The 13,103-nt window shown below is 43.8% G+C and overlaps 1 protein-coding gene across 1 annotated transcript in view; it reads left to right on the forward strand.

Annotated features, from left to right (window-relative positions):
• The first annotated feature begins 5,187 nt into the window (after positions 1-5,187).
• LOC146768827 (uncharacterized) overlaps positions 5,188-13,103 on the forward strand; it is a 38,388-nt gene continuing 30,472 nt past the window's right edge. Inside the window, exon 1 of the mRNA XM_085586061.1 lies at positions 5,188-11,822. The gene's annotated coding sequence lies outside the window, so the exon portion shown is untranslated. The remainder of the gene's footprint in view (positions 11,823-13,103) is intronic.

Below are 13,103 nucleotides of genomic sequence, written 5' to 3' on the forward strand. Positions count from 1 at the left end.
ACAGGGTGTGGGTGCCATTCCAAGAACTTGGGATGACATGATTGTAAGCAGTTGTTTTCTTTCCCACAGTTTGCCATAGAGAATTTTTTGTCCAGGTGCAATAACCCAAATTTGCTTCAACAGGCCTGAAATCAGTGCCCTTCTGTTGCAAATTCCTTTCTTCTGTGCTTATCTCAAGTTATTGCTGTGGTGGCTTGCCTTATGGCAAGTCCCTCCTGTGGCCTTGACAGTGTTTTGAGACAGGAAACTGCATTCCTTAAGTCCTTACAACTCCCTCTCTAATCATTTGCATGTTGTTCTTGCCATCCAGCACATGGTAAATATGATAAAACAGAGGAAAATTATCTGTGTTGCTGGAGATCAATAGAAATTTCAGTGATTTTACAAAACACATCTGGGAAAACAGCTGGCTGAAATTATTGCACCAGAGACACCTTGGTCACTTTGCATAGCAGCCAGCAGCCTCTGTGAAACCTGCCCAGAAATATTTCAGCTTGAAACCTGGGATTTGGTGGCTGCAGCACAGATATTGCAACTGCTGTGGGGCAAAGCTGCTCCAGGAGCTCAGTGGCTGGGGGAAGAGCCTCCATTGTGATGGAGAAAAATGAGGGGAATTGTCTGAGAGAGCTCTGAAGGAGCAAGGATGCCACATTTTGGTGTTTTCTGAAGCTGCATGACCTTTGATATCAATAATTCAAGAGACAGGTACAAGGCAGGCACTGACTTAATCTGCTGCATGTTCAGGTGATCACAACCCTGGTCAGGCTCTTGGTGCTGCTGGGTGGTGCTAATGGGATCTGACCTGGGGTTCCTCACAGCAGAGAAACCCCACAAGGGGTGGGCTGCTGCCAGCACCTGCCCAGGAAATGCCTCCCATAAGTCAGAGGGATCAGGTTAGAAACTGAACAAATTTAATCACTGTCTTTAGTAAGAAATGCTCCCACAGATGTCCTTATTTATTAAAACTATTCTTTGATCTGAAAAGAAAAAAAAAATCTCATTTTATAGGAATAGGGATTTCTGGAAAAGGTATTTTGAACTTGTTTGGGCATAGCTGGCAAATTTTAATTATATATGAACTCTTACTTTAGCACTTTTCAGTTGTATTTTACTCCTCTGAAAACGTGGCAGGTCTGAGTCAGCAGGATGCACAGCTGACTCCAGCCTGGAGGAGGCTGGGCAGAGCAGGCTCAGCAGCCTCCAGATGTTGGGCACTATTTTCTCTTCAGTGATCTTTTCCAACCCTCTTAGAGAATGAGGTGATAGGCAGATGAAGGGTATTATTTTGTTAAGGCAGACCCTAGATAGCAAAAATGACTAGGAAGAGTACAATTTCTGCAGTTCTGACTCAACAGCATCTGCTTCACTGAAAGCACTGAGAGTTTATTGAAATAAGGCAGGTGTCCAGGTTTCATTGAGGAAAATATTTTAAGCTGTTTTTCATAAGGAGGACTGTCTGGAACAGCAATGTTGGCTTATTTTGAGGGAAATGGAACAAATCAAAACAAACACAGAAATGGAAGGAAGTGGGATTTTGAAAAAAGCTTTTAACTCTCCTGTTTTGAGCAGATTAGAAGGATGGTGTTTTGGACACTTACCTAAAAGACTGACGTTTTGGAAGGAAAGGATGTGAAAGAAAGAAGGAAACCTGCATCCTGGGTACAGAAACAGGATTTTATTATGTTTTGGAGGAGTGGAAGTGAACTTGTCTCTCTCCAGACTGTCTCCAAAACAAAATGTATACATGCTATATCCACATGCTCTTAAAAGACTAGAGGTGCATCTATTTTTGACAAAAGTTCAGTTATTTTACCTGTCATTTTGATTTATGTTTCTTAGAAAACACAGAGCTGCAGTTGGAAGAAAAGAGAAAAGCCATATGGCAGACAATTGCCAAACAAACAAACACATACAGCATAAGTGCCAAACAGTTTTTATACAAACAAAAAGAGCAGAAAAATAGCCTTGTCCCCCTTTGATGGATCTACATACTTCTATGAAGGAATATGTACCTTCAGTCCTTCTGAAGAGACTGTCTCTTTTCCCACGTGTGCTCAAAGTATTTCCTAAAGCAGTCAGGTTTTAATAAGATCCCAATTTACAGAAATAAATATGCTTAACCCTGTGAATAACTCTGGAACTGGCATTCATTTGAAGCGTTATCACATATTTGGCATAGCTGAAATACTGTGGGATGGAAAGCAGCTGGCTGGGCTGGGACTGCCATGGCTCAGAAATGGCCCTTTGTGAAGTTCATCAGGACTGGAACCCCATGTCTTGGTCATGCAGCACCTCCTGGTTCCTCAGGAAAACCTCTGGAGCAACCCTTGCTCAGCCAAGCAGGACCTCACTCATTTGGGGGTTGCTGGGTGCTGGATGTGAGGAGGCTCCTTAGGAACTTGAAATCACAGTAAAAGTTACTTATTTAAGGTGCTAACTGTCATATGGTTATAAAAGCCCTAAAGCACCACCTCTGTGTCTTTTTGAAAGAGTAGATGAGGAGGGAAATAAAATTCTCTGTTTCATCCGAGGGGGAGGAATTCATTTTGTCTGTTCTGGAATAATTTCATCTGGTGCAGGCACTGCAGAGCAGGCACAGCACGGTGTGGGCAATGGACCACTCATCCACTCACACTCACACTCACACTCACACTCACACTCACACTGCTGGGCACTACAGGCAGCACAGGAGCAGCTGAAATGGGACTGCCAGCTCCTCAGGGCAGCAGTGGCTGGATGAGAGCAAAAGGACAACCAGGACTGGGAAGAGAGGAGCAGAGCTGGTGCTGAGAGCAGGGGTGAGAGCAAAGCCAGGGTTTGAGGGAACAGACTGGAAGGAAGGATGGAAGAACAGGGAAGTGCAAGGGGCCAGGGACTGAGAACAGCCAGGAAGGTGTCTGGGGCTGCCTCTTGTCATTCCTAAATTCCTCTGCTCCCATGTTTCCCCGTGCCAGAGAAGGTCTGTGAATGGCTTATCAAAGTGTTTTTTTTTAGTCCTCTCTAGAAAAGGTGAAAGTTGAAGAAAACAATATTTACTGTCCCTGCAGGCCACCCCTGAAGGCAGAGCTCTATCCAGCTCTGAGTGCTTCACACTCAGTGTTTGTTGAATCAACTCCCCATGCTGAGGCTGATATATATTTAAAATAGAAAATGGCATGTTTCTTGCTCCCCACCCTACCTTTTCCCCCTCACAAACATACAGGAACTCAATCTGCACAGACAGACTTCTCCAGGTCTGGGAATGTGAGTACCTGAGCTCAGCTGCTGGTCCTGTCACAGGGCAGATCAGCTCCCTTGTCTGCCAGAGCACTTGGACAAGCACAAGAGCACCAGGCTCAGTGTGGCTGTGCACATTTTCACTGGTGTCTCCTGAACATCTGCTACAAAAAGGGACTGAGATGGGATATCTCTATGTTCATCCATGATAAAATTAGTAACTTAATGAGAATTTACCATGGATGCGGTAGGTCTCATTCCACACAGGAGAACTTGGGTTAATTGATTGTGTTAATCACATCCTCCCCTACTCATCTTAATCCCTACATTTAATTTTATTTGGGTTGCACAGGTCCCTGGAGGAGCTGTGCTTGATCCAAGCATAGTCAGACTCAGTTAAGTTTCTTGACAGGCTGAGAGGAGTGGAAGGATGCACTGAGGATACAGCTCTAGGCAAAGCAGAAAGGACAGGAGGGAGAAAAATTAAAGGAATTTCAGATACAAAATTCAAAGTGAAAGGTGCTAACTGTCACCTAATGGGCCTATCATTCTTATCATTATAAAATTACTAAATAGATATGATTGCTTTGAGAAAGAAAACAGACTGGAGCAAGCTCTTTCTCACTGCCTGCTCCCACACTGATGTGTTTTCTTCTCCCAGGGAGGGGCAGCCCTCTCCCATTTAGCCCAACGAGGGCAGCCAGGACTCAGGGCTGCTCCTGGACCATGCACAGATGCTCTGTGGCAGAGTCATGAATGTAACCATACTAAGGTGCACTAAGGTGTAAACTATGTGGATGCTCACAGGTGGAGTTTGAGCCCAGCCCAGGGCCCAGTTTGGTTTCCCAGGACAGAGCCATGGATCTCCAATCTGAAGGCAGTACACTCCTAGTTTGTGAAGTCTCTGTACTTAAAGATGCAGTGGCTGCTCAGTGGGAATTTCAGCTCCATCTTTGAAATTCATCACTATTGCAACTTCAATTCAGATTCTAAATGTTACTTTAATAAAGCGTTTTGTGATCTAATTTCCCTTAGCCTCAATTAGGGGTGGAGTACATTAGCCCAGGAAAATCATGGAGGAACAAAAAAACCCCACCTAGATATTCTTCTTCATAATTTTTTGTAAGTGAAGTAGTTAGCAGGGATTTAGAGTAGATAATTTCAGCCTCGACAATAATGGACAATCATTTGTGATGAGGCAAATAGACATTCAAGCTGGGCAGAGAACAGCTGAAGTAGAACCTCAAGAGATTATAAAAGAAACCTGCTGATGTGCAGGTTTCTGACTTTCTGGTGTCAGCATTAAGTGACACTATTCAGGTTAAACAAACCTTTTTTCTGTATGAATAAAGCATTTTTGCTCTTGGTGAGCAAGGCCTGAGTATTTGAGTAGATGAATACAAAGCCATGTGGCTCATCAGCATGCTTGAATATTAGGCATCCCCAGCACCCCAGGTTTAGCTGGTTGCAAAAATCAATCAGTTTATAGTGCAGTTATAAAAGCACAAAATGCAGAGTCTATCGACCAGGCACACATTATTGTCACAGATAAACAGTGGGTAAGAAAGGCAGCCTAAGGAAATGCTAATTACAGCCTTGTCCCTGCCATCTGGAATCCCAACAAGGGTGGTCACAGGTGCTCTGGAGGTGTGGTCACAAGAGGCCAAGCAGCACCTTGCAGGGGGGTCAGACAACAGAGCAGGGAAGACTTAAGACAATGTAAATAATTTGTTAAGCCATGGAGATCTTTATATCCACCCAACTCCGGTGGAAATCCCCTTGCAGGACCTCCACGGAGCAGTCCTGTTTGATTTCTTGCCTCCTAACTCCAGGAACAGCCCAGAGGTAAACAGATCTGCCACTGCACAGCAGCCTGGCCTCTCTGCTGTGCCTGTCAGGCTCCCTCTCACACCCTCCCCTGGAGGGGGGATGCTCCAGCCCAGCTGCCCATGGACCCCCCAGCTGGGCAGGTTTATTGCAGGTGTCCTGTGCTCTCATCCCACTGAGAATTCCACTTGGGAAGCCACTGTAGAGCTGTATTTTCCATCTTCAGAGGTAAATGGTGCTGAGAGCCTATGTACTTAATATACTCTGCAACAGATTTTAGAAGCTCAACAATTTTCAACAGGGAAACAACTTTAGCAAGGCTGTCTTTGTTGATGAGGCATTTACCCTTGTTCTCTCCAGGCAAATCTATTAATGCACTGATAACACTTAATCCTTGACCTGTTCATAGACAGATAAGCAGGCTGGTACCAGGTCTACTCTCTCTGCCATAAATTACAGCACAATACAGGAAAATCCTAAAGACCTGAGCAGTTCATATAATCCCAGTGGAATTAATAAATATGCTTCAAGATATTTCTTGTTTTGTAGCGGATTAATTTGTTTTTATTAACGTATCACATCTTTGAATGTTATAATCTCATCCTAGCTCCAGGAAATTGCTGTGATCCCTGCTCCAAAGCTCTTAAAATGTTATATTAGTCACAAGACTATTGCTGAAACTAAAGAACTAAGAGAGTAAAGGGCATAACATGAGTGTGGTGAAGAGGAAGTTTACAGCTACAAGATTGCCTGTTTTCCCTGGGGAATCACAACTGCACCATGAGATTTAAGATTTTTTTTTTCTCCTGCTAGCATTAGACTAGAAGACACTCCTGTGCTGGCACACAATGTGTGAAAGTCAAAGGGAAAGTGTTTTGAGTAAGGAAAGAGTGACAAGACTTTTCCAAGAGAAGTGCCCATCCCATGAGTGCCATAGGCACTTCTTTTTGAAGGAGACATTTACACATTTCATTTATTTTAGGCAACACTTGAGCACTTGCCAGCTTCTAACAAGCTGCCCAGGGAAGTGGCTGAGGCACCATCCCCAGAGGTATTTAAATAAAAGTGAGGATGTGGTGCTTAGGGACAAGGTTTAGTGGTGCACTTGGCAATGCTGGCTCAATGGTTGGATTTGATGACCTTAGAGGGTTTTTCCAGCCTAAATGATTCTGTGGTTGGAGTAAGAGACAAACAGCAGTGTTCCTCAGCATGGCACCTCCTCCTCCTCTGCTGCTGCAGGCTCCCTGGGACAGCAATCCCTGCTGTCTTCCCAGCCCGAGGCCATGCTCACCATCAGCCCTGGAACTGTCAGGAAACAGGTCCTTTACCCAAAACCATTCATCTCTGCCACTGGGGCAGCTTCTTGCTCTGGGCTGAACCTGTCCTGACTTCACATTCTTCCTACAAAAGACTGGATGAGGAATTATTCATAATTTTAAATGCTTTGGTTACAGGTTTCCTCAGCACCTCCCTTTTGTACAGTGAATTTTGGTTACCTCTCAGAGCTGTTCATGCCCATGCTGTGAAGAGGTCTAGGAAAGGTCGAGGCTCTCCATTCATGGCCTTTACAAAAATTGAAAACTCTGCTTTGCTGAGATGGCTTTGGAAATAATGGGGTTAGTGTGAAGGCAGAACAGGAAAGGGAGGCTTTTGCTGCAAGTCTGTTTGGCCAACTGAAAGGAGGATATTTAGGGAGTCAGAAGAAAATAGTTATTAAAACAGACACTTTTTTCCCGGATTTTCTCTCTGAGTTTTTGGTGTCTGAAAAGCAGTCTGCTAGTTACACAAAAAAAATGCAAGAGAAGGAAGTTCTGACTGCTCCTAGTGTTGAATGCAGATGTGTTGGCTGTCTGTAATAAAACACCTTTTCTCCTTCCCACTCTGCCTCCCCTATTCCCCCCCTTTTTCTCTGCCCATCCATCCTGAGCACTGATATACCCACAGTTTCTGTAACTGTGCAAATTCTTGTCCAGCAATCCTTTCAAACAAACCCAGCCAGATCAGACATTAATGTTAAAACAGTGAACTCTGAATTTTAGCAGAGCTGATTAAAAGAAAATAACTTTCAAAGTACTTTTAAAACATTAGCAGATTCAGCCTAGCCAACAACACAACAACACAACAAACAGCATTTTTTATTTACTTAGTCTTTTTCTTTTTAAACTATTTTTTCCATTGAAATGGTTGCTAATTTCAAGCAGGAAATTCGCCAGCTATGCCAGTAGAATTTGCATCAATTAGTAACCCAGAAGGGGGTGCAATTCTATTTTGAGGATACAAAAAAGCAGTAGCCTAAGGGTCTCTCTAAGGAGGGACTAACACACATCCATAATGTATTGCTGAGAAAATCTCATAGGTGATACATCTGCATAGGCCACAGAGTGCTCCCTCTCTCCTGAGGAGAATAGTAAAAAGATATCTCAATGAGAAAAAAATTTTTGGGGGGTGGGAGAGACGAAATGTTTCATTGATTATTTTAATAGAAACCAAAGAAGCATTTAAATATTGGGATATTCTTGTCTAAAATATAAAAGGGAGAAGGACAGCAAGAGGAAAAATAATAATCAAGTATAAGCAAACATTACAATTATCAATTTTTGTGCCTAACATTTCCACAGTTACAAATGAAGATGTTATTCCGATAAAGACACAGTAACATCTATTCAAGACAAATTTCAGGACTGTAAGAGGCACAGTTTGTAGCTCATAGGAGGAATGAAATCAGTGTGCATCTCCTTGTTCCTTGGGAACATTTTGCCCTTCTCTTGGTTATTTGCCATGTGCAGAAGGAACCTGCAGTTTTCTGCTACAGACACAATTGCAATTTCAGCTCTGATTTGTATTACCTGGAAATCAAAGTGGAGCCTCCAAAGGGCAGGAGGGCCTACATGGCAGCTCTCTGGAGTCTCAGTGGCTGCAGTGTGTCTGTCTATATGGAAAATATTTTTTAAAACATGCTTGCTATGAGGAGTAAATGGCAACATGGGATGTCTGCCAATAACCTCAAATCTGTAGTGAGAAATAATTCAGTCTGCTTGCAATCTGAGTTCTGCTCTTCCTCTCCTGTATAGACTGTTGATTTCACTCTGATTTACTAAGAGGAGGTACATAACATATTTTATTAAGGCAACAACTTCCACTCTAATTATGTTTTTTAATGTAAAATGCTAACATTTTACTCACTGTCTCCCCAGCACCTTTCAGGCTCACTTCTAAACTCAATACACTGTGCTGAGCACAGTTCTTCTCCACTGATGGCAGCTTTTGGCCTCAGTCATTGCTAGATTTAGCTGCTGCTCTCCACATTTCATCAAGTCGATTGAAACAAATTCATTACCAGAAGGCTGTGTATGCCTTTGTTGCGTTTTCCTAGCTTATCTAAAATGTTGAAACAGTTGAGCAACAAGCACTTAAAAATGGAAGTCCACAAGTATCAAGCTGAGTTCCAGCTGTCTGGTAGGTGAAGATTCAAGTGACATTTGCCACTACCCCTGTAACAGAGATGACATAATAGCTGCTCAAGAAAGCCCTCACTGTTTTCACCAAAACCAAACATGAAACTACCAAAGCCAGGCATGGGAGTGGTTTTATAACCTATTGTAATAATGCAGTGTGTGAGTTTACAAACCTGAAGACTGAAATACATTTAAGTGTTGCTTCTGAGTGCGTGTGGAGCAGAGCCATGGAGCTGCAGCTTTGGGATGTGTTGAGTGGTGATGTGACATCATGGTGTGATGGAAAGATGAACCTCAAAGGAGCTGCAGAATTGCACAACTCAGCTTAGTGTGGGAAATGAATAAATGTCCAACCTATGCACATGCTAAAGGTTTGCATTGCTAAAGGTTTAGTGCTGGCATGTCACATGTCCTTGGACTCAGCAATGAAGGTGTGAAGGCTGGCATCAGAACTGGTCAGCCAAATCAGGAATTTGTCCTCCCCTCTCCTCCTGTTAGTCCCCACTGTCACCTGTCTCTAACCCCATCCTTGGTTTGTACAGCACATGGCCGTGACTCCACGTGTCTGTACAAAATGCAGCTTGCAACTGTAAGGACTGGGCATGGTTAAATTGACTGGACCACAGGCTGCTCCTGAAATCAGTGGCTCCACTCCCCTTCCCCTCGTCCACAGAGACCTCCAGCTGCTTCCTTAGCACAGGCACTGCTGTGTGCTCAACCCCTTGATGTGCTGGCCCAGGGACTTCAGCAAGCAAAGCCCAGACTGCAGAGCAGCTTGGCTGGGCTGGCTGCTCACAGGGGCAGAGCAGTGCTGGTTGCAGGGAAAGAGGTGGAGAAGTTTTGCTGGGGAGAGCGAGGGTAAACACACCCTTTTTTGGCAGGAGAGATGTTTCATCATAGTGCATTTAGGATTAAATGTCACCCTGCTGGGGTGCAGATAGCATCTCATCCACAGAGAGAGCTGCCTGCAGGGAATATCAGAGCTATCAGGATGTGTCTGACCTATGCCAGGGGATACCCACATTCCTAAACACATGTTGTAAGAGGTAACAAACCCATAGTTTGGTAAAAATGCATCTCTTGATTAAAGATTGAGTTTATCAGGTGCAGGTAGCACCCTGCCTGATGTCTGCATCTGTACAACCTGCAGAGGGAGAAGGGGTCTGTGGGAACGGGAGCATCCCCAGGGCAGCACCCCAATTCTGGGCCTTGCCTAAGGAGCTGGAAGGTAATGAAGGTGCTTGAGTTCAGCATTAACTCTCAGGCTTTCCAGGCTCTGGCTGTGGCTCTTGGAGCTGAGACAGGCCCCGACAGCACTTCAGCTGGATGAAATAAAGAGAGCAGCAGCTGGAGCCCAGCCAGCATGCAGTTAAGCTGAGAGAGAGAGCACTTCCTTTTCATTTCTATAAATTTGTTCCAAGACTGTTTTATTAAGCTTATTCATTCTTTGCAGAGCACTGGTCTAGTTTTCAAAAGAGTTTCAGGCTGACTGGCAAACCCTTCCACTTGTGAGGAAATGCTGATCCCAAAGTCCTGCCTGCTCCCATGAAGTCCAGCAGCTCGATGTGAGGCTGGGGTGCTGAGGAGATGGGGGGATGTCCCCTTTGGGAGGCACAGGGACCAGCTCATCCCCTGGAGACAAGCACCCCCTGTGGTTTGGGGGGGCATGGGGTGGTCTTTACACAGGGTTCTCCTCAAATATGTAACAGCTGGGAACGAAGCAGGACATGTAGTGAAGGCCAAGCAGACTTAGACCTGGGTCACCATAGCAGCAGGATTGCTGCAGAGGTTGAGATCCCTGAAACTGAAAAAGGAAGGCTTCCTTGAAACCCTGATGTGGAAATAGCCTTTCTTAGGTGCTCCTGTGGCTGGTGGGGGCTGCAGAAACACTTCCCTGGATGCGGGGAATACCCAGGAAGTTTTGGGTCATCCATCAGCACAGACAGCAACTGTGGGGCTGGAGAACACCTGGAGCCTCCCAAGAGCCAGACTGAGGGAGGAAGGAATATCCTGGTGGAACAGCAGCAGCTGTTCTTAGAGGGTGCTGCGCAGAAAATAAAGTTGCTGTGACAAGAATGTCAGAGGCTAGAGTGAGGATGCAAAACAGTATTGCTGTCAACAGTTTGAAAAGAGAAGAATTTGAATAAAAGTGTCAGAGATCCAGCTGGAGGGATATTCAAGAGAGGACTAACAAGACATTCATGTGTGCTGGATCCCAGCAAGCCAGTGAAGCTTTAATTTTAGGCATATAGCAAGGGAAAAGTGTAACTGTAGGGACACACTGAAAATATGAAGATTATTTTCTTAGAGGTCTTTCCTCTGAGGCCAGAAGAAGCCCTGGTGAGCATGGGCCTGTGGTGCTGTTGATGGGAGCATGGGTGTCTGTATCCACCATACCAGGCTTTGGAGGCTGATCCTTCAAGCTGATCTTCTCCCAGCCACAGACATCACAGCCATGAGATCCAAAAGAAATGCACAGCAGGTCCAGGATCAGCAAAAGCCAGGGATAAGGATTTCTGGGAGCCTCACTGAGGCACAGAACATTTATGTTGGTTAACAAGAGGCTGTTTAAATCTGCATTGAGATCATGGGCCAAGAACCCAAGCTTAGGATATGGAGTGAGGTACAAGTGAGGAAACTTAAGTAAATTGTATTGATGCAACTTGAATCAATTTGTATTCGATCTGGTCAACAAGCCCAAAGCTTGTATGGTATTTGTATTTCAGAGGGATAATGGATTATTCCAGGTTAGGTCAAGTGAGGAAGGAATTGACTCTGGCTAAGATCAGCCAGGTGCTCACATTTGGGCTGGAACTGTTTGTGGAGCTGCTGCCCCTTTGTGCTCCGAGGGCTGAGTGTGGCTGCTGAGTTAATTCCTGCACCTCAGCTGCTGGGCTGTGACCTCGGGCTGAGGACAAACCTTGTAACAGGTGTGCAAGCTTTTTTCCTCTCAGGCTAAATCAGCGTGAGCTACTCTTAACCCAATTGAACTACCTCCTTGGAAAGAAGTTTCAAAACATCTTATGTTTTCCTGTTGCTTGATTGCATCAGCTTAAAATTCACCTTTCAATCAAACTGGTGGGAATTTGCCTGCAGTCTGCTCTTGGAGCAATATGGTTCTTGAAATTTAAACTAGCCACAGACTGCAGAGAAATGAACAGGAGAGGAACAAAGCTTTATCCTAGACAGGAATCATAAGAGTGACTCTGATCTTCAAGTTTAAGCTAATGCAGTGCCACTGATATCAAAGCAGATGTTCTTCCTTTAAACAGAAAGAAATCTGATCAGTAGTTGGGCTGTTAAGTCGGTATTATTCAACTAGAGGTAAGATTTTTATAACATTACCAGTTTATTAATAGTCAGAACACGAAACTTTACATTAGTGTCTGGGATGTAGGGAAGAAGCAGAATGACGAATGGAAAAAGATGATATTATTTGCCCAGGGCAGACAATTAAAGAGCAATCTACTTCAGCAGTGTCACCTTTATATAATTTCTCCTGTCTACCATTGCCACAGTTTTCCAGACCTCAGGGGAAGAGCTGGCATTCTTAGCAGAGCTCCTAAATGGGTTCTTGTTTCTGTGAGATACTCTTATTAATATACTTTTTTACTTTTATTTTTCCTTCTTCAGAAAAAACAAGCAGGAAAATCACCCCCAGACTGTGCAGAACTACACAATGAATTTATTCCTGTTGCTGGCATAGGGGAGCTCAATGTTGGGGCACAACCACAGCCTTTTATCCTCTTGGGCAGCAGAGTGGGTACATTACTGTGCCAAATAAAAGCTCTTACTTTGATTTTTCATATATCTTACTGTATTACATGGGTTTCCTTAAAGATACCATCAGTTTATCTTTCCTGCTTATTTATTCAGCAAATATTTCTGCATCTGAAAATAACTTTTAATTCTCAGGAATCTGTGCTCTCTAAGTTAATGTCATTTACTATTTTCTTTTACATTTAAAAAGCCTAAGCTCCTCACAGTTGTTTGTACAAACACTTCCCATAAAGATATGTCTGAAATTAAATATATACTCTTGGGAGTAGCAATTTCTTCTGTTTTCCAGTGTTAGCCCTTGGTTTCTGGCATCAGCATGACTGTGCTCTCCTGCCAGCCTTGCTGAACTTTGCAGAGTGACAAGATTCCCTCACAGTATTAACATCATGTTAGCACTGCAGTGACAGTGAAGGGTTATTTCATGGACATTTTGGCCTTTACTTCTGTTATCACATACATTTCCATGTTATGGAAAAGATTTGAAATTGGGGCATATATTTGTAATGGGGGATAAAAATTTAGGTGCAACAATTTATTAAGGGCTGAGCTTTTCCAAAGATGTGCTTACTTTGTGTATTTAGGATTTTATGACCCCAGCCTGTGGCAGGTGCCTGTCTATCAAAGGCACTGCAGAGCTAGGGCTGGATGTAAAACTTTCAGGTTTGTTGTACCCACAAAACAGCATCACTTAAAGGGATCACTTGAAGTGTCTCACTTAAAACATACAGAGCAAATAACTTCATGGGCATTTTTAAGAAATGTGGCCTTAAAACTGCTGTGTTTCATTCCCAAACTTTGTTTTGCATTTTGTAACAAGTGAACAGT

The sequence above is a fragment of the Lonchura striata genome, chromosome 1 (genome assembly GCF_050655825.1).
Source record: "Lonchura striata isolate lonStrDom1 chromosome 1, ASM5065582v1, whole genome shotgun sequence".
Lineage (NCBI taxonomy): Eukaryota > Metazoa > Chordata > Aves > Passeriformes > Estrildidae > Lonchura > Lonchura striata.